A 27,728-nucleotide genomic window follows, 5' to 3' on the forward strand; every position below is an offset into this window, starting at 1 on the left:
CCGCTTAGCCCCAGATGGACCTCCCATGGAGTAGGGCCAAGGGTGGAAACACATCTTCCCTCTGGCTGAACTAAGTGGCTACTTCCAATGGTACTTTTTCAAAGTGAATGAGTATCACCTGGTGAATGAGATTTGAACAAGGGTCAAAAGTCAAATACTTTTCTTCTGAGACTTATATCACAGTGTTCTCACTTTTCATGGAAACTTGTGAATTAACTTCTGTCTAATATTTTATTTTATACACATCAAACATTAACCAACTATTCAGCCTGCGGTCATCAAACTATGGGAAACCATAGGGTATCCAGGAAACCCTAACATCTAGACTCAACCATGATACTAATTTTCTGAGTGTCCTTGGAAAAGTGACATAACCAGACCTCAGTTTACTTATCTGCAAAAGAAACCCTTCACTAGGATGACCTTCTAGGTCCCTATACCATTAGGGAAATTGATTGGCTCTGTATGGCCTTGACAGCTGCCACCCCACACCCCATGCAAAGTTTTGTGGTAAGCCCCACTGAAAAGCCGCGATCACAGCATGGGCATTAATGTCTGCAAGTTTTCATGTAGCCACCTCATCTTTCCCTCCATCCTGAGATTGTGACAACCCCTTTGTGACACCACCACCAATCCCAGAAACAGGAGGGAATCAAGATGACTGCTCCTTAAACAAAAACATCACATGTAAAAGGCTGCCTTGGAAAAATTAAGGTAAACATCTTTTGGTCTTGTTGCTGTTGACAGCATGTTTTCAATTTGCAATGCAAATTCATCGGAAGCCTTTCTGCCAGGGAAACGGATGACCCAGGGAACTGGGAATTGGTACTGAGGCCTGCAGGCTTTCAGGTCTCCATTACCACACTGAATGGAGTCCAGCTAATCATGAAATGCCTGATACTGTTGGAAACCTTTGCAACATGAGCCAAACCCCTGGATTCATTCCCTAGCTTAAAACATGAGTTACCCTGATGTCTGATTGACATTTATAAGGAGAATTAGGAGGGAACCGTGCACTGGGATGGAAGTAGACAATGAGAAAATGAACTAGCGGATTCTGTCTTAAAAGTCCGAGGTTTTTCCCCAGGATATTCCAAGGGAAAGTTCGAAGGAATGTCAGACATAGAGAAATGGAATGAATGTACACTTCACATCCCTGAAGGGTCAAAAATCCCAGAGTCTTGGAATTTTCATTTCTTCCTAATCACTCTCCTGGTCCAGAGGGTCTAACTACTTTGGTAGCAATTTTTCCAGGTGAAATTGATTTTACCATTTATTATTATCTCTATAAGCCCACCTTTTCTCTAAAAAACAAAAGAATTTTCTTATTAGAGCTTGACAAACTAAAAAAAACAATGAATCTTCTTTTCCAAGAGTTACCAAAATGAATTTCTGTGTTGCGATCTGGTCTGCAGCATTTTATTTTCAGTGTTTGCAGTCATCCTGGGGGAACCATCTAGCAGAAAACCAGAACTTTTACATCACTAGCCTTCCCTGCCCATTCCAGCTCTATATTTATATCACTACTTTTCCTTTACACTCTTTGGTTTATAGTGGCAATAATTTTTCCTCATATATAGTCCAACGAACAACCAATTAACAAATGCCCAGAGCAGTAAGCATTCTTGGCTATTGCCTAGTCAGTCATTAATTTGGTGAAGGAAGGGCTAACAAACTCATAAAGGGGAACTTGAATTTTAGAAGTTAGTTCAATTTTACATTATTAAAAAGGAAAATGTAGTAAAAATAATAAGAGCTTTGCCAAAACTCTACAGCAAAGTCAATTAGTCTCACAAAGAGCCTCGGAGTCTGTGATCTGAACTTGCATTTGGAACCACTTAGCCTATTAAAACAACTCCAAACTTCATCTCTTGCAAATCATATTTCAATGCTCATGGCTGAGCCCTAATGAGTAAAAGTCTTTCACCGTCCTTGATGCAAACAATTTAAAGTATTCCTCATGTCTGCATATTTGCAATATACATATGTGACTTCATATATGCATACTTTCATACATATATATGTACACACCTGAGATAAAAATTTCATATACTAAGTAGAGTCTTCTACAACATATAGTAAAATACATACTGCATTATATATATTGGCATACTACACATTTTTAAGATGCCTTTAAAAGAAAACTAACTTCAAATAGAAAAACAGCAAACCTGACATTACAAGCCTATGGCCAAAAGGCGATGTATATTATTCAGAAGAGAAATCATTTTCACAATTTTCTCCATATTTCAAGTATAAGGGGATGCTCTTTGTTCAGTTAAGAAAACTTGGTAATCAACTAAAGACATGTCATTTATTTATCAGCATGTTGTTATGGGCAAGAACTATTTTGTTGTGCTCTGACTGATCAATGGGAAAAAGTTAAAATGCTGAGTGAGATTGTTTTCATAGATAATTCTTGAAAAATAGTGTTTTCCGATCAATTATGTGAATTAACTGATAGGGTTTTTTTTTTTAAGAAAAATGTATTTCATTTCATTTAAATCTAACAAAAATCCACCAAATTCCTTCAATTAAAATGAAGTTACACCTTTTCAGACTCATGGCCCCCAACTCTCAGCCTCTGTAAAAACCCAAGTAATATCTATAGGTTTTCCGAGGAAGATACAGATCTAATTAACTACAATTTTGTCCATATTTTGTTCTTCTACTACCTTGAAAGAATAGCAGGGGGTTAGCCCCACAGAAAGGAAGATTATTAAAATTTTAATAACCTGAGCCTTTGAACCTTTCCAAATTCTTTACAATTTTCTCACATTTCCAGCCCAGATGTCTGCCCATAGAGTGCCAACATGAATTTATTATTTACAATTTTATTCACCTTATTTATTATCTCCTTAAGAAAACAACAACAGAAAAACACATAGTAACTTTATAGCTCTTCTAAGCAAATGAATTTAGTTATTCTTAAAAATAAATTTGTAAGAATGATTTTTATGCATTTTTAAGTTAAATCTTTCCAACACAGCTACTTCTTCCCTGCTGCTAGAGGTAAATTGTTAGGCAGCCTAGCAACGTGGCCAGCTGACACAGCATTCTTTTCAATCAAGCTACAAAGCTTGAAACAACTGAAAAGAGAGTTCCCTTTGGAATCTTGAACTCTTGAGATTGTTACAAAAGAAAGACCAAAAAGGAGGCATCTTTAACATAATTAGCGGCTTGCTGGTTCACCCAGCAGAGGGATATTTGCATACAACAAAAGCCACAGAATTGCCTTTTATAGAACTCTGTATGGGAGTTGTATTATCCCAACTCCAGATACCTGTAGCCCCGTAAATGCACTTCACAAAATCTTTGCTCTGTAATCAAGAGCTAGCAAATGAAATGCGAGTAGATGTGGTCAATGTATGTCCAGAAATTTTCCTAAAAGGGAACCAGTGGACCTTCTTCTTCCTTTCTCTTTCTAATGAATAGAATTTTAGTGTGATGGCTGGAACTTGAGCAGCCATTTTGTACCATACATCCAAGAAACAAAAGCTAAGGAAGACAGAGAACTGTGCTAGTGGGAGCCCAAGTCCCTGTAATCATGGAGCTACCTTTTCAGCTAAGCAAGACCTACTTCTAGAACTACTTTATATATGAAAGAGAAATAAACATCTTTATTATTTAAGCCTCTGTCATTTGGGGATGTTTGTTTAACATGACAAAAACCTAGTCTTAACTAGCATATCCCCTGATGCAAAAGGATCAGTTTATAGCTCTATTCTGCTAGTTGAAAAAGAGAAAAGCAGTCCCTACATCTTGGAGCTGGCCTGCTATTGCCAGCCAGGTCTTGGTGTTGCTAGAAGGTGTCCCAGTACTTACAATTAAGCCCCAGCATTATCTTGTTGAAATAAACAATTTCACAAAACATCCAACATCAGACAAGGCCACTCTGTGACCACAAAGGATGAAGACAAATGCAGGATCATTTCATATCATGTCTGAGCACAGAGAAAGCATGACTAGTACCAAGCCACAAAATTCTAAATCTCCCCCTATCTTGGCTAATGTAAGTGACTACTGATCTTTGCCAATCACAGCTGTCACAGGGCTTCATTCCTCCTGCCTTCTAGGTAACACTTATTAAGATGCCCAAGGATAGAGCTAATTCTACTTCCTGACAACATCCAATTCAGACCAAAGTTCCACCTCCTTGAATCCTTCCCCGAATCACCTAACACCAAATCCTACCAAATATCTTTTCAAACACTTCACGGTTTCCCATTGTGTGTATATTCTTCTGTGTTGTGGTAAATCAACAAATCTAGCTTGTTCAACTGCAGGTGAGTTCCTAGAAGTCTTTGTCTGGTGGTCATTGATGTAACTATGCCTGTGTCTCCTACAGCAGGAAACTAACAATAAGTCTGCCCACCATATTGATCCATAATGCAAATGATCCCACTCAAATGGAAAGCCCCAATTCTTCAACAAATTCCAGGTATTAAACATCAGTTTGCAATCTTCAGACTCACTGAAATGATCCCCTTGTGCTATTGCCATAGCTTGCAACAGACCCCATCTGAACCCGCACTATATACCAAGTTTGAAGTAACCACAGCAAATTTTCAGCTTAATGCTCCTTCAGATAAGGAGAGCCTGCTACACAGACAGGTAAATGCTCTACTCCACCTACTTCTCCCTTTATTCCTTTCCTGCTTTTCTCTCCCGGTTCCCGCTCTCGCATTTTTGAATTCCTGCCTGCTAAATCCTGAACTTTTCAGTGATTTCTGAGCTGAGTTCATTCAGAGCTGCACATGGCTTAGTACTAGACTAAGTGCTTACATCACATTTGTCACGTCTGTCATTTAATGGCAGCTCTTGTTCCTTTCCTCTCTGCTACCCTGCTATTCAGAGCTTACCCCTGCCACACTTCTTTCCTCTCTTTACATGCTTAAAAATGACCTTTGCTTATTTCATCTTCGCAAACAAGGTAACAATCACCGTCAAGTGTTTTAAGAGATGAAAGCTAGGGGCAACTCAATTTACCTTCTAATTTCTACTCTTTACCCTTCCTCCTTCCCCTGATTCACAGGCTACATTCAAAAGTAAACTTCTAGACACAATACCCTTGCTTTAATTGTCCAAAGTAAAGACAAAACTCTCAAGATTGACAGACAGAAGGGAAACCTAATTTGCCTTTCATGAGGCAAATAATTTATAGCAAGAGTGTCTCAAGATGTTTTTCTTCACTGTAAATTCACATCAATGCTAAGATTATCACCATACTATATAATTTTAAACATTCTTTGAATCTCTGGTCCTACCTAAATGCCTAGAACAAAACAAGATGGTAAATAAAATTGGTTAAGTGATTTAATTAATTAATTAATCATATGTGTGAAAAACCAAAGCAGCCCATGTTAACCAAACAGAGGAAAAATCAGTGGGGGGGAGGCAAGAAAGAAAGTAACATAAACCAAAGACAAAGTGTCACTGTGTTATATTTTCTTAGAGGTTTGCAAGAGACCCACTTGAACCTTGAGGCATAAAGAAACAAGCAATAGATTGAGAGTCTGGTTCTTCAGATTTTCAGAAGATCTGAAGTTGTTTGTGTTTTACTGTTTCTGTTATTTTAAAATTAACTTAGATATTAAAGGCTGACACATACAGAGAAAAGTGCACAAAATCCTAAATTCATATCATAACATGAGGTACCACAGTGTGAACACATCTGTTAAGCACCATCCAGGTCAAGAAATAGAACATTACCAGTTTTAAAGAAACCAAAGGCCATATGAGAGTCTGTTTTGAGGCTGAATCCACAACCTTACAGATCAGGGGAGAGCCACACTACTCTGCAGAGATCAACTGCTGCTCTGAGCGTGTATGTAAGAAAAAGATGTGGGGCAAAATGCAGGTTCCTTCCGAACAACATAGGTTTCTCAAAGACACTTCTTAATGGATTACAGAATGTGACTGATAAATCTCTCTTACATACTGGTCATCATCATAGTATGAAGTCATTTGGGAAGGCCTTCTATCACACCCAGCTCTCCACAGTTCAAGTTGAGTTAAGGCTCAAGCAGGCTTAGGGATATCCAACAGCCCAGCCCTAATGGACAAGGACAAGGTTTCAGCAGGAACTGACTGTGATTTGAACCCACTGGAACCTGTTCTCATACCTCTTCCCAACCACTAGCCTCTCCATTCTCCAAATAAATCCACTACTCCAACATTTGACCCAAAAATTATTTTGCATATTTTTTAACTTTAGATAAATGTACCAATATATTAGATTTTCTTTTTCTTCTTCTTGAGGTAAATTCAACTAGCATTAAATTAATTATTTTTAAGTGAACAATTCGGTGATACCAAGTACATTCATACTATTCTGCAACTGCCACCCCCAAAACTTTCTCATCTCCCGGAATCGATACCCATCTGTCTCTCCCTGATCCCTGGTTACCACCAATCTGCTTTCTGCTTCTTTGGATTTATCTATTCTAGATATTTCACATAAATGGAAACATAAAACATGTAACCTTTTATGTCTGGCTTCTTTCACTTAGGATAATGTTTCTGAGGTTCATCCACATTGTAGCATGTATTAGTACATCATTCCTTTTTATGGCTTAATTATATCCGACTGTATGCATATACCACAATTGTTTATTCATTTATTGATGGGCATTTGGGTGTTTCCATTTGGCTATTGTGAATACTTCTATGAATATGTATGTACATGTATTTGGTTGAGTCCCTGCTTTTAATTACTTTGGGTACATATCTAGGAGTAGAATTGCTGGACCATATGATAATTGTTTACCTTTTTGAGGAAATTGTTTTGTCTACAGCTGAACCGTTTTACATTCACACCAGTTATGTGTAAGGATTCCAATTTTGCCACAAACACCCTCACAAGCACTTGTTATTTTTCATTTTTAAAATTATGGACATCTAATGGGTGTGTGAGGTAGTATCTCATTGTGGGTTTGATTTGCATTTTGCTAAAAACTAATGATGTTGAAAATCTTTTAGTTATTCCGTCCTTTCTACTTCAGAAACCTTTCTTTTCTTGCCTATTTCTCTGGCCAGAACTTTCAGTGCAATGCCGAATTACAGAGGTGAAAGCAGGCATCCTTCTCATTTCTGATCTTAGAAGAAAAGCTTTCACTATGCGTATGATGTTAACTGTGGGCTTTTCATAAATGTTCTTCATCTTGTTGAGGAAGATCCCTTCTATATCTAGGTTTGAGTGTTTTAATCATGGAAGGGTGTTAGACTTTGTCATAACCTTTTTGCATCACTTGAGATAATCATGTGGGGTCTTTTTCCCCTTCATTCTATTATGTGTTATATTACCTTGTTTGATTTTCCTGTGTTCAACCAACCTTGCATTCCTAGGATAAATCCCACTTGGTCATGATAAATAATCCTTTTTAATACACAGCTGAATTTGGTCTGCTAGTATTTTGTTGAGTATTTTTGCATCTGTAGTCCTTTTTCTGTGATATCTTTATTTGAATTTGGTATCAGTGTAATGCTGGCTACATAGAACTGTTCTCTCCTCTTGAAATTTGGAAGACTTTGAGATAGATTGGAGTTAATTTTCTTTAAATTAACTTTTAAACTAGAGGAAACATTTTGTAGCTACACATATACACACGTATATATATGTATGTATGCAAGTATACACATATTGTATGCATGTATGCACATATTTCCTCCACTTTCCTGAGGGTAAAATCAGTGCCTATGGATTAAACCAGCTCTGTAGACACTGAGCTTCAAGTGGGAACTTCATAAGCTATCATAAGCTTTCTAGTTGATGTTATTACATTGTCCCCACTCCCTACCTGTCTGCCTTCTACCAAGTGAAGGTTGCCTGCTCTTTTCCAATTGCATAGGGCCAAAACCTGGAATCATCCTCAACTCCTCCTTCTCTCACATGCCCATTCCATCAACAAATCTTATTAGCTCTACCTTCCAAATATACTCAAATACAATTCTTGCCATGCTGGTCCAAACCACCGTCATCATTCCCTGAACTGTATGGTAACAGCTTGCTAAATGTTCTTGTCCCCTCTAACCTCACCTCCCCTTCAGCCCATTTCCAACACAACAGCTTGTGCAATCTTATTAAGGCACAAGTCAGATCATTTCACTCCTCTGCTCAAAAGCCTTCAATGGACCCCAACTCACATGGAGCAAAAGCCAAAATCCATGAAACATCCTCTAGGCCTGTTGAGTTAGAGAGCTGACCCAAGACCACCCTTGCGTTCAAAAATTAGTTAGAATGACTCAGAATTCACTGACAGCTGCTGTACTTATGGTTACAGTATATTACATCAGAAGAATACCAATTAAATCAGGCAAGAGAAGGGGGCAGAGTCCAGGAGAGTCACACACACCAAGTTTCCACTCATCCTCTCCCACGGGAGGCATGGACACTGTCAACTTCTCCCCACAACATGAGACAATCCACATAAATAAAACATAGAGTATTATCTTTGAAGAAAGCTCACCCAAGATTTGGCAGCCCAAGTTGTTACTGGGGCTTAATCACAGAAATTACTGACTGCCCACACTGCTTATCTTAGTCCCCAGCCTCTGCAGGAGTCAAGCTGATACCATGTCACCTGAAGCCCCCATCCTAAATCATATTGTTAAGCTATCCTGTGTGACACAAAGCCCCAGGTAAAAAGATGTTCAGCCTAAGGTCTTATAGATCACTCCCAGGAGTTGAGGGTAAAGGCCATACCTGTCTTTAATGAGGTTAATTCTTTACAACAGGCCTATGAGGTCAGGCCCACCACTGTCCCCATCACCACTTCTCTCCAGCTACACCAGCCTCCTTGCTACACCCACCACACTCAGGACTCCCACTCAGGGCCTTAGCACTTGCTGTTTCTGCTATTCTGCCTGCTACCCCACGCCCACTCCCCCCCAACTGTATTTTGTTCCTTGTATCCTCCAGGTCTGTGCTCAGAATCCCCCTGCTGGAAGCCCCTCTCCATCACCCTACTTAAGACGGCAACCCCACTCACACACACCGCCTCCCCCAGCTGCCCTCCAGCTTCACTTTCTCCATACCACTTAGCACCATCAGTAAGCATCTGTTTGCCAGCTGACTCTCTCACCCTGTAGACTCTACACTCCCTGCTGGCCAGGATCATTTCCTGTTTGGTTCTCTGCTCTGTTCCAGCATCTAGAATAGTGCCCAGCACATAATAGTTGCTCAATAAATATTCAGTGAAATGGAGGATTCTATATGCCTCCAAAGCATGAATGAGGAAAGAGCTGGTCATCCGGGGTGAGGAAATAGCTCCTCTGGGGCTGTTTTTGTTTCTTTTGGGCACTAATCAGATAAAGCCATTTTTTTAAGGTGCTAAAGAAAGAACCTGAGAGAACTGAGAGAACCCAGTTTTGTACTGAATGTACCTCCTGTTGGAGTAAAAGCCCATCCTCAGAGCCTGGAAGTTTCTGGCTCATTTTAATTTGTTCTTTTCTTTCCTCCCTCATTTACCTGCTGGTGATTTTCTAGGGAATTACAAATGATGCCAGTGTTTGACAGGAGAACTGGGCTGGATGATCTGTTGGGTCTTGACCAGACCTTCCAGTCCAGGTTCAAGTTTATGAGCCATTGCTTCTGTACCTTTCCTCAATGCCACTGTCACTCTGCTCCCTCTCCTCCTTCCCTGTCCTGGCTGCCCTCTGACATCACCCCATAATAGCCCCTTAGTTAACAGGAGGCTGTATCTAAGGGGTTGGCAGTTGCCTGAATGCTCCATCAAATTTCTCTTCTTGGACCCTTGGAATGTGAGGCGGAGGCACAGTCTGGTAGCTGCTGCACCCTTTAGAATTCACCTTTATGGCTCTCCAGGAGAAAATTATGAGCTTGGTCTCCAAGGCCCTTCAATTTTCCTCCAAGGCCCCTGTATCTTCCCCAGATCCTCCATCAGTGAGCTAACTGCCCACAGCACCTCCATTCTAACACTAAAACCTCAGCAGCCCCATGTACAATCCACCTTTATCCTCCTCTAAGCCACTATGAGAGAAGATGATAGCAATGAGTTGTCAGGCAAGGAGGAACTAATTAAACAAATCCACACCAAGTCTGTGTCACAGCCAAGTGCTAAAACTCCCCCAGGAGGCTCATGTTCTGTAAGAACCCAAAGGAATCATCCAGAACTTAGCAATTCTCCAACCTGGCTGCACATGAGAGTCATTAGGGCAGCTTCTTGAAAATTCAGATGCTAGTTCCTGTCCCAGACCAACAGAATCACAATCCCAGGGCTGAAGGGAACAGGGCAGGGCATGGCGGGCTGGCCCTGCTGTTCTCAGAGCTCCCCAGGAGAGCCAGGTGCAGCCCGGGCGAGACCCTCCCCCGCCCACCACCACCACCTCCACTGCTGCAGGGAAGCATCTACATGTAGCAGGGCCTCTGGGGGCTTCCTGGAGCCCCAACCACCTCGATCTGCCGAAGGCCAAAGATCCTGTTCATGACCCCTGTGAATCTCCCACCCAGCAAATGGGCCTAACTCTATATCTTGGCATCTCTGCTCAGTGAACCAAGAGGCAATTGGAGAGGAAGAGGGCCCAAAACAGAATCCTTTCAGAGCACTGCAGTGCCTTTACTCATTGTTCTCCCATTACTATCTCCTCCCAGACTCCACTGCCCACCACATCTCACCTCACCCAGGAAAATATAAGCCTAAAGTCCTGGCTGTAAATGATATTGAAAAGCATCCCAGGGGGACACCGGTGAATCCCTAAGTGTGCCTGTCTGTGCAGCTGCAGCACCATCTCAGGTGTCACCCAGAAGCACTGTCACCTAGAGGGCCTGGTGTCCATAAACCCTGTGTCATGACCCAAAATTAAAGTTGAAACCACACTCAGAATTCTCAGAGACAGGGAGGTAGCCCCCCGAATCAACCAAAGCACCCTATAGCAGGGAGGGCACATGGTCTGTAGCCAGACAGCTTTGGCCCCATCAGCTGGGACTTACAAGGATTCTCTGCAAGCTGGAACTGGAGGTCTGGGGGAGGCCCTCCTGGTGTCTGGATGGATTCCCTGTGCAAGGAGTAGGAGGGCAGGCAAGGGTCACAGAGCAAAAAATAGGAAGGCGGCCCAAGATTGCTCTTTCTTTTCCTTTAGAGCAGTCAGATAATTATAGTTATATATATACTGGGCATGCTTGGCTCAGCCCCACTCTTTTCTCTCTTGGGAATGAACTTAACTGCGGGGTTTCCACCACACTCTTGGTTCCACCACACTTGCCTAACTGGCCCATGCTCACATGAATGCAGGGGAAGTACGTTGAGTCCTGGAATTACTTTGCAGGTCCATTGGATTCTCACAATGCACTATTGCTTCCAACTTAGCCTTTAACCATAGCAAAGGAATACTGTGGTCCAATCTCTACTCTGGGGCTGTTTTTTCAGAACTTAAGCAGGTACAGAGGAGCTATTTATTGGTTTCCCTAAGAAACTATAACATAGCTTTTATCTCAGGCTCCTATTCCACTTTTTGTTTTTTAACAAAATGCACCTCTAACTCTGACCTAGTTCTTCAGGGACTTCAGCCATGACTTGGCATTTCTCTGGTTTGAAATGTCGGTGAAATAGGCCCTCATCTTCCCCCCTCTGCTGTGATTGCTTGATGCCTTCAGGGTCTGCCTCCTTGCTTCTTACCACAGGAACCAGCCCTGTTGTGATGTCATTTCCAGCCTACCATGATCTCTGACTCTTTTGAGCCCTTGGTGAGACCTCATAGCATGGCTGCTAAGAAGATGGGCTCCGGAGCCAGACAACCAGTGTGTGAAGGGCTTCCCCACTTGACGGCTGCCCAGCCTGGGGCAAGATACTTCAACTCCCTGTTTATGGCATTACTTAATAACTGATGTTCATAAAGATGATGTGAATGATCAAGCAAATTCAAAATCTGTTCAATGTGCTCTGTTTAGAAGGTAGAGAAATATGTAACAGTCTAGAAATGATATTATCTGCAATGGTTTTCAAATGGTTGATGTTTAGATAGGTGAGAGATAGATATTGATAGGTGATAGATTAAATAGATTGATAGATGGTAGATACTGATAGGTGACAGATTAATAGATAGATAGATCGATGATAAATAGGTAGATAGAAAGACAAGAATTGTTGTAGAGCTGGAGCCCCAGCTTGCCTTAGCGCTCCTGAAGGAGGCCAACAGCAAGGAAAGGAAGGGACAGTCTTGTCCTATTCCTGACACACGCTGCTGCCACGTGGGCTCGCAGGCAAAAACCCATTGTATAGGGGGTATGGCTCTCTGGGGACCCCGCCAAGGGATGGGCAACCCAGCCTCTCTCCACTCGTTTTTTTCTCTCACACCACATTCAGTCTGTCCGTAAATCTTGCCTTCTCTACCTTAAGCATATCTGAGAATCCAAACGCTTCCGCTATGTCTGCCAGCAACAGAACACAGCACATCTTCAGCAAAGTCCTCACCCTTTAAGGAGATTCTTTAAGGAGAAGCAAGAAAAGGAAGGGAAGAGTTTGAGTCAGCTTTCAAGTCTAAAAAGGAAAGCTCAGGGTCACCATTTGGTTTCATTTTCTGTCCTACTTGCCTGCATAAATGGACTCCGACAACAGGAAAGAGAGGCCAAGCTCCTTGCCGGCTGTTCCTCTGGGGGCAGACAAGCCAGAGCAGCCAGGCAGGGAAGCCCGACGCCAAGGGCACCACTCACACCCCAATATGAAATCCATTGTTCTCAGAAAAGAAAGGCATGCAAAACTGGAAGAAAATGAGGTATCAAGAGCCTCAGGCAAGCCGCTCTTCAGAAACAATTATCTCACAGACATGGATGCGCTCTTTTTTTCTTTCTATTTCTTGGCAAGTAAGCCTTTAAGAAAAGTGATTTACTGTTGCCTAACAGGATTAAATCCTTAGCTGAAGCATTTTCATCTAATCCATCCACTCCTTTCCAATCCCCTGTGAGTCAGAATGTAAAGAAAAGTCTCTATTTTGACTCAAAACCCACATTCTTAGAAGTCCTCACACTCTTGCCCTTTCTTGACCCCCCTTGCTGACAGGGCTACCCCACTCAATTCCACAGCTGGAGGCCTGGGGGAGTATTCACTAAGGCACCTTTTCCCCAAAGCGGCTCTGCCCTCTAGTTACTATCTGACCTTTCCACGGGCCTTGACTTTTTTTCTCTTATGTTTTTTTAAATGTCTACACCTCAGAACTGTTCCTTTTTGAGGCAGAAAACATTTCAGAGGCTTTGAAGGAAAAGGCTCCCTGGAAAAACATCTCCGGGGGCTGACTCCGTGTTTTATTCTATGATACAGATTTTATTCTGAACGTCTTAGCCAGAAACTCAGACGACAACACCAACTCATTCTAGTACATTCCCTATCGGTGGAAACGTAATGAAAGTAATATTGAAGTCAGAGTTAAAATACCTACCAGTTCTCCTACGTACCAGCTGAGGAACTTACTATTTCAGAGCTCAATTTTCCCATCCCTAAGAAGGGGCTAGTAATACCCATCCAGAAATTTTAACAAATGGAGAGGACAATCATAGGAGCTTTGTATATGAAGGCATTTCATAAATTTTATCATGCTCCCTACAACTACAAGATATTCATCTTTGCACTCTGAATTTTGTTCGTTTAAATTGTACAGTGCCTACTTTGCATGATATAAACACAAACGTTATTCTAGTCTAATGTTATCTTCTGCAGAGTCTGTCCACCCACATAAATCCTTGTTATCACTGGTCCTCTGAAGAATCCTGCTGGCCTATAAAAAATAATATCAATGTTATTTGATCCTTATTTATCAGGGGTTTTCTGTTTAGCAGGTGTTACTGCAATGTTGGCATAAGATTAGACTATTAGGCAAGGTAAACGTTTTGTATTTACTTCTCTAGCAGAGCAGGAATTTGTCCAATTAATTCACTGGAAAGAGTCCCGTGAATATATGATGTGACAAGATCCTTTCCCATGAAATATTGTCATCACAAAGCAAAGGAATAAAATTGATCTCTATGCATTTTGGAGTCCCACTTATGCAATGGGAAGGAAGAGAAATTTGCTCTGAATTTCAGAAGTGTTGCTAGAAAACAAGTTCCTGCTTCTCTGTGCTACACTGAACAGTCTTCTGTTCCATAAGACAGCGGCTTTGGCGTGTCCGCAGCCTCCAGCTGAAAGCACACGACCATCTTTGCAGCAGCATTTCACTAAGGCACTTATGTTTCTTAGGAACCAGAACTGACACAATGACAAATTACCTCTGGAGAGGAGGCCAGGGAAACCCAGCCTGCCAGGCCACCAAGCAATGTGTCCAAGGACATGAGGGCCCAGGTACTTCCCTCCTCCCTCTGCTGGGTCAGAGAACATTCCAGTGGACTTATGGGTGACTTTATCAAAATACAAGATCTACATTGTCCCTGCCACATTCATCATCCTCATCCCTCTCAAAGAGGCCCTTCCAAAGGCAAATGTTCATGGACAGATGGGCTTGCAAATTCTAATGATCAGCTATAGCCTGAAGGGTGTCTAGCAGAAGTGGTTGGTCTGCCTATGGAAAGCAAACCTTCTCCTCTTCTGAACCTAAACAATGGAGTAACTTTCCTTGATTACCTTTATTAAAATATCTCTTCTCTAATAGGGTGAATGTTGAAATCACAATGTTGTTCATGTGAAACCTTAGTAAGATTGTATATCAATGATACTTTGATAATAAAAAAAAATCTCTTCTTATAGTTCTATTCCAATTGTGACCTTAAATAAAGATGCAAGGGTAAGGAGAAATCATCATTAATTCAGACACTCTGGACAGAAGATATTTTATAAGTAAGGCAACTCTCATATCCTTCTAAAGCATACAGTATGTTAATAAATTGTTGCTCTGTTGAGGTCTGTAGGAAATGTGTTCTGCTGTCAAGGCCACATAAATTATATTTAGCCTCTCAATGGTTCATCTGCGTTTGGTGCGTCTCAAGACCTGTGTGTTCTCTTTGATCATTGTTCCCTTAACTGTGGGCGATTCTGAGTCTTCTGAACAAAGTCTGTCAGATATGCAACTGTACACATCAGCCCTGCATCTTTTCAAACTGATTTATCCCAAAGTCTGGCTTTGTGGAGTTTGAATTAATGATGTATTACCATAATCCAGCCAATAGGCACCACGGACTCAATCTGTGCACCTTAGTGTTTAACATCAGATGCGCGAGTCCACATGAATCATTTATCCATGTGTCCTAAGGCATGTTCTACTTTGTAGGATACATGAAACTACTAATCCTTACATCTTTTAATGGCATAAAATTTAAAACCCACAGAATATTAATACCAGATTCTTGTTTATTGTTTCCTTATTTCTGAAATCATGCTCTGTGGTGAAGGTTTCCAAATATCTTCATATTAATGTGCCACCCTGGGAAAAAGAAAAAATTGAAACTGTCCTCCAACTACAAAATGTGGCACAAGAAAAATCATTTCCTATAGAATTAGCCCCTGTAACAATTATCCACCAATGCCTGTTTTTGACTGTAGAGCTTGTACACCACTTCTAATCATCCTGGCTGGCATTTTCTTTACTTGAGTGCCAAAATCCTGCAAACAGTTATGGTCCACAGACGTTTCTTCATGATGGATTTACCTGAGCCCATACTCACAATATATTCTGTTCCCTCAGACAAAAAACTTCAAATTTCTGAGGGCAGGCCTCTGGTGCTGTGTTTAAGTGGATCTTCACAAGTGGAGGGGGAGGATGTGTCCAGGAAGGGGACAGTTTTGTCCCTCTAAAATATGCAAATGAAGATAAAAGCTGTTCCCAGAAAATGGAGGACAGTTCATATGGAGTTTTTTTTTTTTTAATTCCAAATATACCATAAAACAGAAGGAACATGCTTCGCCACACAAGACCACCCCTGAGGTACATCAGATGACAAAAGCATCTTGTGGCCCATTTCATAGGATTCTCAAATGTCCAAAATCCAAAGTTCCCAACTTATTGACAACATGTTAACTGTTTTCTTTTTACCAAATTTAAAAGCACTGATCTTGTTAATTTGATTTTGGGAAAGGATAGGCAGAAAGGGAGAAAGAGTTGCACTCACTGTTAAAATTAAATACATAAATCAAGTTCGACTTCAAGTTTTCTGTCTGTATTCTACATTCATTCATTAAATTTCTGCCTAGTCAAGGAGATAGGCTACTATCTTACAGGCTCAACTTTGTCTTATGCTGACTATTGAATGACCTAACACACAGCACTGCAAATTCTTGTCTAGAATCTGCCTGCATTCTGCCATTGTACTGACAGATTGTTACCCTGATAAGAACACCTACTATATGAATCTGACCTCAGGATAACCAATTTAGGCTGTGGCCTGTGTGAGGGCTGGCAACACAGGTCAGTGGAAATAAACACCCAACTAGATGCAATCCACAGGTAGTCTCAAACCTCATTTCCATTGCCTGAGCACCTAGACAATCTTGCTCATCTCCTGAAAATCCATAAATTGGAATTATACTCACAAACTAACTTTGCAAGATAAAAGAGGAAGGTAGGAGGCTAAAATATTAAATATGACTGCCCTTTGTGACTCATGATACCATATAGCTACCAAAAGCATTACTTCATAGGGGGAAAAATGGAAGGAGTGATGTATTGCCTCATCAAAGTTGAAAATATGGATTGATGTTCAATAGAGAGACCATTACACCTTATGTAAAGAGAATGTTACTCATTTGGATTTTAAGTTTGCTAGGTCAAAACATTCCAATAAATAAATAAAAATAAGTAAGTAACATATGGAGATGCTTTGTATGGGGAAAAATTAATTCTTCAAGCATCAAAGGGAAACCTGTAATTGTAGAAATGTGGCCAAGTTCATCATCTTGGAAAATTAATTTAGTGGCCAGAGTATATTAACTTCATCTGTTATTCCTTCTCCAGAACAAGTTAGAAACATTAAAGATTTTGCAAATAAGGAACTCATCTATCCTTTTACTCATCAAGAAGTGGGGAGGGCTCTCTTTCCAGTTACCTGAGAAAGGCGATTTCCACTCTCTGGACTCCCCACCCCCACCCCGTATTTTGACAAGAAATTCAAAGGTCATCTGGCCTGGGCCCAAGGGAAAGAAAGCTATTTTTTAATTAAGAAATCAATGCAAAAGCAAAATGCCTTTGGTCTGACTTCTCTTGGAGTCTCTTAGAGACGGGAGGAAATCTTGTGAGGGCTAAGCTATCTTTAATAACACAAATTCTTCAGCGAGCCTCTCCTAAGTGGGCTTCTCTGTAGCCCCCTGGCCCCAAGAGAGGCTTCTCTGCAGAAATGAACATTGACTTCACAAGGCTGTAGACCAGAGGAGACGCCTGCAACAAATGGATGCCCCCACCGCAGCGTCTGAAGCCACATTTTACCAAGTCCTTTCCACCTGGCACCAGAATGGGCGGCTTGGAGAAAAGCGCCTGGGGAGGGAGGAAGCCCTTGCTCGGTAGATCACATTTCATTGGGACCTCTGTGGATGGGACGCCTCCATCCAGCGCGGATGCGGGGCCAGGCTGCGGGGCCTCCGGGGACAGAGGGGACGTGCGGAGCCGCGCTCCTGGAAGGGAAGGCCCCAGGCGCGTGCCTTGGAGACGCGGGGCATTGCTATTTCCAGACTGTCTGCTCAGAGGCTGAGTTTGCCACATCAGTGACGGGCCGGCGTCGGAAGGCTCTTCTAAAATAGCCTCCCACTTGTACTCAGAATGAAGCTGAACCAGTAATTCAAAACACAGCACTGCGCTTCCTCCCGCGCCCCTGTCCGGACAGTCGCTGCCCCAGCAGAGCGCACCCTCGCCTTTGGGAGCCTGGCTGGCTCCGCCGCGCTGAGCTCGTTTTAGGAGGTTGTCTAAACAGCTCCCCGCCGCGGCTCTCATTAGAGGGAAGAGCCCCACGCAGACAGACAGCCCTGCTTCTTTTAAACACAGCAATTTGGGCTCATCTGTTGCTCTCTGCTCCTTTTTTTTAATCATTTGGACTATAAAGTAATTGGAGAGACATTCCGAAAAATAAAGCGAGCAACAGTTGAGGTTTATAATGCTAACGTAAGCACATGTATCATTTCAGGCTCTCCCAGGAGCCCTGCACAGGTACGATTTCAATAGTCAAAGCGTTTTGCATACATTTTCTAATCACTACTCTTGCCCCTCTATTTTTATTTTAAACTTCCACGCTCTCCAGGGCCACAAACATGGGCTCTGTCCCCAGCGCCACCCTGCGCCGCTCACCCGGAACACAGCCTTGGGTGTTCCGTCCCTGTCAAAGCACTGCGCAGCAGAGAAAAATAGTTTTGGGGGGTGAAAGACTAAGGAATGATGATTATATTCCTAATCACATGTAATTTAAGAGAAAATTAGTAGATTGAGAGGCCATTTAAGCTCTTGACTCAGTGTAATTCCATAGTCTGGGACCACAGGCACCCCAGTGTCACCAGGGTGTCTTTCAAAGCCACCGTCTCTGCTCAGCAGCCCAACGGTTAATTACAAGGGAGGTGCTGCTTCCCAGCAGCTGCAGCCCCGATTCAGGACAACTGTCCCGAAATAATGGTGACTCTTCCCCCAGACCCAGAGCTTGTCTCCACTAAATGGTTCCCAAGTTCTCTACCCAAGAGTGGAAGGCACCAGAGACGGGGGATGTTCCAGAACAGCAAATAGGTCTGCAGCACTTGCTTGGTGCTGAGTGCTTATTCCAAGTACTCTAGATTTGTAGCTCATTTAACTGGCACAAATGAATTCATGAACAAATGAATAATTTATTGAGCACCATCCGAGGGGGGTAACACTGCAAAGCAGTCATCTCTGTTAGGTTACCAGGGAAACAGGCAGAAGCCATCTTCCTTCAACATCTTAAAGAGCTGGACGTACAGACAAAGGGCACATGTGTCTATCAATTAGTGCAAAAAAGAATCGAACTCTATCAGCTGTGATCAAATAGTTTTTTAATCTTGAATATGTGCAGATGACATCAGAAGTGTTTGATCTGTATCTCACTGAATCAAAAGCAACTTGTTAAAATGCCCCTTTGGCTGCCAAAGAGTACAATAGTGATTTTCCATTTCCAAAAAGCTAGGTCAAAGGTGTTGGTTTCTCAGTTTGGTGTCTCGGGAGGAAAATCCCATAGCTCTTGCCCCCCAAATCCAAGACTTTTTGCTTAAAACTTTACTTTCAGAGCATCAGAAAATTATAGCAAGTGTGTCTTTCACTTGAGTTTTACCTCACTGTGAAATTTGCTCCAGAGCTAAAAGTATTCCTTAAAAATCTGCCATTGCTATCTGCACACACAATAAGTAGACCCCCAACATTGCTGGGAGATCCACCATACAAACTTTACCTGCAAGCCAACCCCACTTCTCCCAAAGTGGTCTAAGAGTTTACTCCTAAGACTAGAGAACGAGTTGAAATAGAAGTTTAAAATTCCTCACCAACTAGCTAATCCATTTTGCACAAGGCAATGCCAATCAGTCTTTTTTAGGCTTAGAAAATGAATGCTGTGGTTCACATGCTTCCAAGTTGGACTTCCTGCTGTTGAATAAGAAAAAAGCAATCCTTGTGTTCTCCTAGAGGGTAACATCAAGTTCATACAGCAGCTAGAAACGTGATAAATCCACCAGGGCCACAGTGATTCCTGCCTAAACTAACAATTCATTTCATTGCTACAGTTCGCTGCTGTTGTCATCACTTTCATGCCTCTAATTACCTTACATCTGTTTTGTGTTGGAAGTTTACAACACTTGCCCACTTCGGCTACACTAGTTTACATCTAACACCAAACACATGTTTATGTTTACCACATACCAGTTCTGCATTCTTGGACTTAAAATTCGATCAATTTATAATCCCATTAATGGAAAACTTATGAGAAGGATCCGGCTTCTTTAATAAAACTAAAAAGAACAACCATTTGGATGCTGTTAGGTACAAGCTCATAACAAAGGCTAAAGGCTTCAATTAGATGCAACCTGCTCTGATAAGTGGGCTTCGTGAAACACTATCCTGCCTGCTGGTTCCAGACTATAGGACTGGAAAAGCCTGGTGTTCTTTCTTTCTGGTACTTCATGCTGAAGATCTGACTTTAGTGGAAAGATAAAGAATGATCAAAGAGAATTAACATTGAGTGTTCAAGATATATCAAATTTGAATTGGCATTCTTGAGCCTAGCATTTTGAAAGTCAAGTTTGTGAATTAAAAACGTGAAGAATTCAGGGGAAGCCAGAGGAGCAGTGTGTGTTACCAACTGGCAACAGCCTCCCCATATATAGCTCCCCAAGACAAGGTTAGATGCATGTTTGGACCTCTGTGTCTATGGCTGAACAGCTTCCAAAAAAAACAGCAGATAAGAACATTATTTGAATCTTAGAGCATTTCTGAAGAGTTTCAGCTCTATTGAAAAAAAAGTACTTTCGGAACTGTAAGGGATTAAATTCTCCCACACGCTTCCTTCCACTTAAAGGAGAAACCACCCTTTTCCCTTCAACCTACTTTGTGAATTTTGATCCTTTTGGTGAAGGCTAGCTTGAGCATCTTGCTATCTATTGAAGTCCCAACCAGGAAACTTATAAGTAAACAAGTAAATAAACAAGAGGTTTGATGACCTTTTGATGATCTCTCTAAGTAACATTCCTTTAAAACAAAAATTAGCCTTCAAACTAGAATAAACTAGTAGGAGACTTCTAGTCTAGCAGTCTAGATGATAGTGTCATGGGGGAAATACACTGTGCAGGCTGAAAATTAGTAAATTGAATCTTTTGTCACCACCTCACCTGGAAGGGCACTGGGCAGTGGAGAGCTTTCCCCAGGTGCAAAACAATGTGACATTAAAAATCATGGACACCAAATGAGATTAGAGTTTGTCCATGCAGGCTGTTCTAAGAAACTACGGACTGAAAAGCCACTCTGGGTTTTTCTGAACTTTAGGGCCAGATGCGATTCCCTTCCACCTAGCAGCCCACTCAGCCAGCACAAAATCCAGGTGGTTGTGCTGGCCCTGAACATCTCCCCATTTGGAGGAGACTCCGCAATTCCTCTCTTGTGGGGCAGCACACTTCTTACATCCCATTCACCTGCATACCCAGGTAGACCCCACTCCCACTCGATCCAGTATGAAGATGTGCCGTGCAGCACAGTGCACAGAGGTGGAGTGAGGAAACAAGGGCAACAGGGGCCTCTCCATTGCACTCAGCAGCCTGAGCCCTGGGAAGTTATAACTAGGCTTTGTTTCATGCATTATCAATTCCTTTCACCTGTGATCCTTTCCTTACACCTTGGGGATTTATGTGGGAACCAGAGATCCTTTAGGAACTTATAGCCTCTTAGAAATTCTGCTTTAGACTAAGAGACGTCTTGTTCGATCTGAGATGGGATCGTTTTGTCTTGGGCTGTAGGCCACTCAGCAGAATTTTAGTTCAGTTCAAGCTCAAGCCTTACAATACTAGGAGGGATGGCCAGAGTCCTCACAGTACCTCAAAAGCACCCTCCCTGCCATCCACTCTTCGTGAAGGTACATGTGCCTGTGCATGTGTGTACATACGTACACACACACACACACACACACCATTCTTTCAGAACCAGATCACACACTCAGCTACTGCAGACATCTGTCAGGTAGTGTAAGCAGGTGAAGCCAACCAGAAAGAATGTAAACTGCAGCTGTGGCCTCAGCTGTCTAGGTGGCTTTCTCTGCTCATGATGTGCCCACTTTTAGAATCATGCTACAAAGCCAGACCCTTTGGAGTACTCTAATGACCTATCTCACTGCCAGGAACTATAGCCAGGATTTCCCTTGTCCATGTAACAAGGCCTTGTCCACCAGCTTCCAAGTGACAGCATGATAGAGGAAAAACAGCCAGGCTGGAAGGCAGAAGCTCAGTGCTGGCTCATCTCTGCTGACCCAGCTCGCTCAGCAACCTTGGGGAACTGCAACGTCCTTGCCCTGAGACTTGTAAGGGCAAAATGGAGGGATTACACTGGGCCACAGGTTCCCAGACTCTTGGATTTTAGAGCAAAAGTTTAAAAAGAAAGCTTTTTGGAAAATGTTTAATTTCATCTCAAAAGGAGACTTTGAGAAAATCATCTACTAAAATAAGGTATTTTATACCAAGAAGGGAGAAAGAACAAAATCTGCGTAAAGATTGGTCCTTTAAATTGAGTAAGTGTCATTTCTTGGGGGAAAAAATCACTGCAGCCTTAATTTACCCACTTTAGTTGGGAGAGGTGAACACTCTGGCCTAGGATGGGCCCTGAGGTCCCTTCTAGAACTGTGCCCTACAGAAGGAAAAATGACAAGGGCAGAGGGCAAACCTTGAGGACAGAGTCAGGGCGCTCCCTCCAAGCTGAGGAGAAGGCTTTAGAACTCAGGAAAATTTCAGCAAAGGCTTTGCAATCCAGTAAGACTCTAAGGGGAAGGGTTTACAAATCCATCTGTTTGCCTCGGGGGGCCCAGAGTAAGAGCAGAGTTTTGAGTGGATAGGCTTATGACAGTATAACATATTCATTAGGCAGTAAAGTATAAAATGACTGTGTGTTTGAGGGTTGCTTCAGTCTCTTACTTACACAGCTTTTAGGAAACTTGCTTTATGAACCCCCAACTGGAATGATTCCTCCAAAGCTATCCCCCAGATTAAATAATGATTCATTATCTCTTCCGGGAAGTTTCCTTCTATAGTCACAAATATCCATGAAAATTTGTGGGAAAATATCCCTGCTCTTTCACTACATCTAAAATGTGATCAACCCATGTTAAAACACATAGAGAAGTTACATTTTAAAGGTGAGCTACAAAACTAAACTGAGAGTTCACTTAATCCCATTTTTATGGGCTGATTAATGTCCCAAGTAACCCAGCTGAGGAGGGAAGTTAATACCTGTTTCCTCTCAGGGAGTGCATCGTGCTTCTAGGCTTTTAGTGTGGCAGCACATCGCTGCCACTGCGGATTGGTACAGAACAAGATTCAAAGCCATTGTCAGAACCTTCTTCATGCCAAATGAAACCAAAATTATTCACTCACCAAAATTTCTACCAGTTGGTGCTTCAACCCTTAAAAGAAAATAAAAGTAAAATGAATCAGAAGTTGAGATTGTCTCACAAGTGAATAAAGAATAATGTTGTCTACCAGTATCTATTTGTGATAGCTTGAAATTGGAGTTACACTGAAGAGAGGTATAAGCTCTGCTTCAAGAGTAATAGCAATACACGCTTGCTGAGTAGTTACTCTGTACCATATTTGCATATTTTATTCTCATTTAACCCTCTGAGGTAACAGACAGGAGCCTTGGAGAGGTTAAGCAACTTGTCGAACGAAGGACACAAGCTTGCCTGACCGCTGAGCTGCTCTGCTCCTCCCCGGATGGGCCTACATCTCCACTTCCCTTGGCCAGCTTGGGTTACTTGCCCATGGCCAGGGGTGTAAAGAAGACATCCTTTCATTTATTCATTGATTCATCAGTGAAGAAATTAGAATCCTTCACAGCTCCTTCTAAAAGTAGCAGAGCCCTGAGTGACTTTCCTCCACGCATTCACCCTGCCTGCTACAAAACCTGAGACATGTGGCTATTTGATTGCTCATCCCTTGAGTAGATACCTCAGTAACCCAACAAACCATACTCACACCCATTACTGAAAACATGTTATTGCCATAGTATACCAAAACATTTTTATAGTGCTTTACATGCCAAAGAAACTTTTCCCAGAAATTATTTCACCTGGTAAATTACCTTAGGCAGATGCGGAAGGAGGGAACTAAGTTGTTCAAGCAGATTTGGTTTGGGAGAGTAGCATTTATAAAGTACACAGGCCCACAAGGAAAGGGCTGCTAGAGAATTCAAAATGGTTACAGGTTGTAGGATAAACTAGTTACACTTGATCATAGAGTATTTTGGCTTTCAGTAGCACCTATAGGAGGCTAAGCTAGTTAGAAGATACCATCTCCCAACATATCAGCCCTTGAATTCTGAGTCTTTTTCTCCTCAGTGTCGTATCCCCAGTATCCACCTCACTCCAGCTCCTCCTTCCATCCTTCACCCCACAAAATCACATTACATTAGTCAAGATGTGGAAGCAACCTAAGCATCTATCAATAGATGAATAGATAAAGATGTGGTATGTATACAAAATGGAATATTACATAACTATAAAGAAGAACACAATCTTTCCAATTGTGACAACATAGATGGACCTAGAGGGCATTATGCTAAGTGAAATTAGTCAAAGAAAGACAAATACCATATGATTCTACTTGTATCTGTAAACTAAAAAAACAAAACAAATGAACAAACAGAAATAGACACAGACTCACAAATGCAAAGGACAAATTGGTGGTTGCTGGGTGAGGGTCCAGGGAAGTTGAGGTGAAATAGGTGAAGAGGATTAAGAGGTACAAACTTCTAGTTATAAAATAAGTCACAGAGATGAAAAGTACAGTGTAAGAAATACAGTCAATAACATTGTAATAGCTTTGAATGGAACTACACATATCATGGGGGAGCATTTTGACACCGCGCATGACTGTGGTTTCTAGTATATGGTGATTTATCTGCCTCCAGTCAGCTCAGGCAGTCCTGACCCAAACCAGAGCACCCATGCTTCCCCTTCCTCCAAGACTCAGCCTGGCTGCCACGCAGAGCTACCAGTGGAGACCTTGCCAGGAGACAGTACAGATGCTTTGTCAAAGCCTCTCCCTGTCCAGAGCCAAAGGGGCCACAGGACTCCTTCACAGAGATGTCACCTGGTCTCTCCGGGCCTATAAGAAAAGGGCCCTGAACTAGTTTATCTCTGGCCGTACTTAGCCCTACAATCCGATGAAGCTGAACTCCTGTGGGGAGTTCTTCACAGCACCTCTGAAAGCTGGAAACTCATTCATTCCCTTGGTAGTAGGTGTGAATCAGATCTCTCTCTTTCAAAACCCTATGGAATTCCAGACATGCAATGCATTCTATAAATGTTCAGCTGTTATCATTATTGCTACTGCTTTAATGGGAAGCATCAGCACTAATTTCCCACGGCCATTCCAGGGCTTTGTCTGATCCCTGGATCTTTTTTCATTCACTGTTTGGATGACAGCACGGGAAAACATTTTATTATTTGCATTGAGGCATCTGACGTTGCACTCTCTCTCCTCCCCAAATTACCTCCACCCTGAAACTCTCGTTATGGATTATTTATTCCCAAAGTGACTGCTTATTCAGTCCTAGGCTTGTAAGAAAGGGAAGGTAGCAAGCTACATTCCCTTCAAGCTCATCAGTCTGATTATTTCCTCTTTTGCAAGTTTTTCTCCTCTCCTGTCCAAGGAGTATTTTTGCTTTAAGGGTTTTAGCCTTGAAGTTGCTATAAGTCTTCTGGCCACCAATGATGATCCTATGCCCAAACGTCTTTCTTTTCTGACTTTGGTACCAAAAGTCCACAGTAGATGGGACATTATTTTAATGGTCTAGTTTGGAAGCCATAGTTTGTTTGTTTTTTTTGTCTTTCTTCCTAAGGTAAGCATCCAAGTGTGAGGACCTGGAATCTCCCACTTGAAACCCTTTTTCCAGTGAATGAAGGGGACATTCTCATTGCCTGGTACCCCCTGCTGATGACTGGACAGGTACTGTTTATCTTTTTTATTGGAATATAGTTTATATACAATATTATACTGGTTTCAAATGCACAATATAGTGATTCTGTAATTATTATATATATTATTTGAATGCTTGCTGTGGTAGTGTAGTTACCCCATTAGAGCACCAAGGTATAACAATATTACTGGTTATATTCTTTATGTTTTACTTCCATTTCTATGACCAATTTATTTGATAATTTGCAATTTGTCCCTCTTTACCCCCTTCACCTGTTCCCCACCCCACACCCCTATGGGGACCAGGCTGTTGTCAGTGTTTATGTGTCTGTTTCTTTTGTTGCTGATGTCACTTGTTTTGTTTTTTCAGATCCCACATGAGTGAAATCATACGGTGTTTGTCTTTCTCTATCTGACTTTTTCTGACACACCCTAGTTTCTTTCTTTGTGGTGAAGCTTTGTCCAAACCTGCCATAATTTGCTAGATTCTTACTCTCAGGGTTTGTGCTCATCTCATTAGGAACACATGCAAACAGTTTGCAGACCAGTCCCAAACATGGATCACAGTTAAGGCACCTCGTCCTAGAGTATTGCCAGCAAGACCAAGGGCAATGGAGAGAGCTTTTAAAAAATGACAAGGAACCCACAGTGCAGGAGGGACCAGGGTCTAGCTTTGCTGCGAATTGGTACAAACCCGGGGAAGAGAGCCCTTGCTGGTGACCCTGCACTTTTTTACACTAAGGTCTGAGCTCTCAAAGCTCTAGATATCAGATTTAACTGCCTCTTGGAAACTCACGTGTGACCCTGGGGCTTGTTTTATTAAATGTTAACCTGTTCCATTTGTTTTCCTTTTCCCTGCCCAAGAAAAAAATTTAATATCCTCCTACTTTTCTAATATTCCTTTATGTTTTCTTTCTTCCCCTTCATTCTTTCTGTTTGTTTGCTTTCCTTTCTCTCTCCCTCTCTCTCCCTCTCTGGGTGTGTATGTAACCATAGGATAGAGAAAGTCAAGATGAGTCAGGTTTGCACAGCACAGGAAGACTTCTTGAAAATGATTACAGCTTTCTTCTCATTCTCCGCCCAAAGCACTTTTGAATGCAGATACAACCAGCCAAGAATTTTCACTCTCTTCCTCTCTTAAACATTGTACTTAAGCAAAACTTGGAGAAGTTAAACATTGACATTTTTATACGCTAATCATTCTGGTGACCCTTTGTATGCTAGACTTAGCTGAACATTCCTTGAACTTGATGTCTTAACTTTCTGATTCTAGCATTTAATCAGTGCCTGACAATTCCCATGACACTGCTCACTGTATTTCTGAAGTACCAATTATTTGTTATATAGGGAGAATTGAAGTCTCTGAACTGGATGATTATTCTAGAAAGAGAATGTTACTCTTCAGTGAATTCAATCATGTAGAAAATTCCCACTATGTTATGTTCATTGACTGTTTCCTGAAAGGAAATTCCCCTGGAATCGTGTTATGAGTAAAGTGTATTTAGTAAATAAAGTTATCAAAGCATAACCATGAGCCAAGTTGTTTGAGTTTCTTGTGCTGAAAAAGGCAGTGTCCAGACATAATGTCACTTTCTGAGTGCTATGGAAGCTTTATAAAAACAATTTACAAGAAGTTCTACGTTTTACAACCTTACAAAATAGATGCTGATACTATTCACTGAAATTGTACCAGGATCTTTTTGTTCTTAGCTAAGAATTAAAAATCAAGACTATTTTTAAAAAGTGATTTCAACACACCATTTTTTCTACATATACTTCTATGCTTCCAAGGGAAAAATCACTCACTCAAAAACCAAAACAGAAAAAAGATCTTTTAGAAAAGTTCAACTAATATAAACCACAAAAGGTCACCAGAATCGACTGATTTCTGCTTCTTTTGGTTAGAAAAGTGGTTTGTATGAGAGCAAGCGGCAAGGAGGAGAGGACGAGACTGTGTTCTTCTTTCCCTCCTCTGCTGCTCTCAAGAGCCAGAAAGAAGCCTGTTAATAGCGCCCTCTCCTTATTCCCAGAGTAGGGGACCCATTGCAGAGAAGCTGCCAGAACCGCAAATCTGCCTTCAAGGAATCGAACCTGAAAAGAAGATACAAAATTTCTTCTCATCCCCCAGGCTCCAGAAATAACCTGGGCAGATGATTCTTTCCTGGTTCCACTGGGAGGCATGGGGTGTGACTTGGC

The 27,728-nt window shown here is 41.8% G+C and overlaps 1 long non-coding RNA gene across 2 annotated transcripts; it reads left to right on the forward strand.

Annotated features, from left to right (window-relative positions):
• The first annotated feature begins 625 nt into the window (after nt 1-625).
• Nucleotides 626-27,728, forward strand: LOC140847773 (uncharacterized). Of its 2 annotated transcripts, XR_012127935.1 has the most exons (4): nt 626-714; nt 4,506-4,614; nt 25,456-25,562; nt 27,563-27,728. It is a non-coding gene; the product is annotated as an uncharacterized lncRNA (long non-coding RNA). The 2 variants fall into 2 exon arrangements; XR_012127936.1 differs by lacking the exons at nt 25,456-25,562; nt 27,563-27,728 and adding an exon at nt 11,642-11,826.

The sequence above is a fragment of the Manis javanica genome, chromosome 2 (assembly GCF_040802235.1).
Source record: "Manis javanica isolate MJ-LG chromosome 2, MJ_LKY, whole genome shotgun sequence".
NCBI classification, from domain to species: Eukaryota; Metazoa; Chordata; class Mammalia; order Pholidota; family Manidae; genus Manis; species Manis javanica.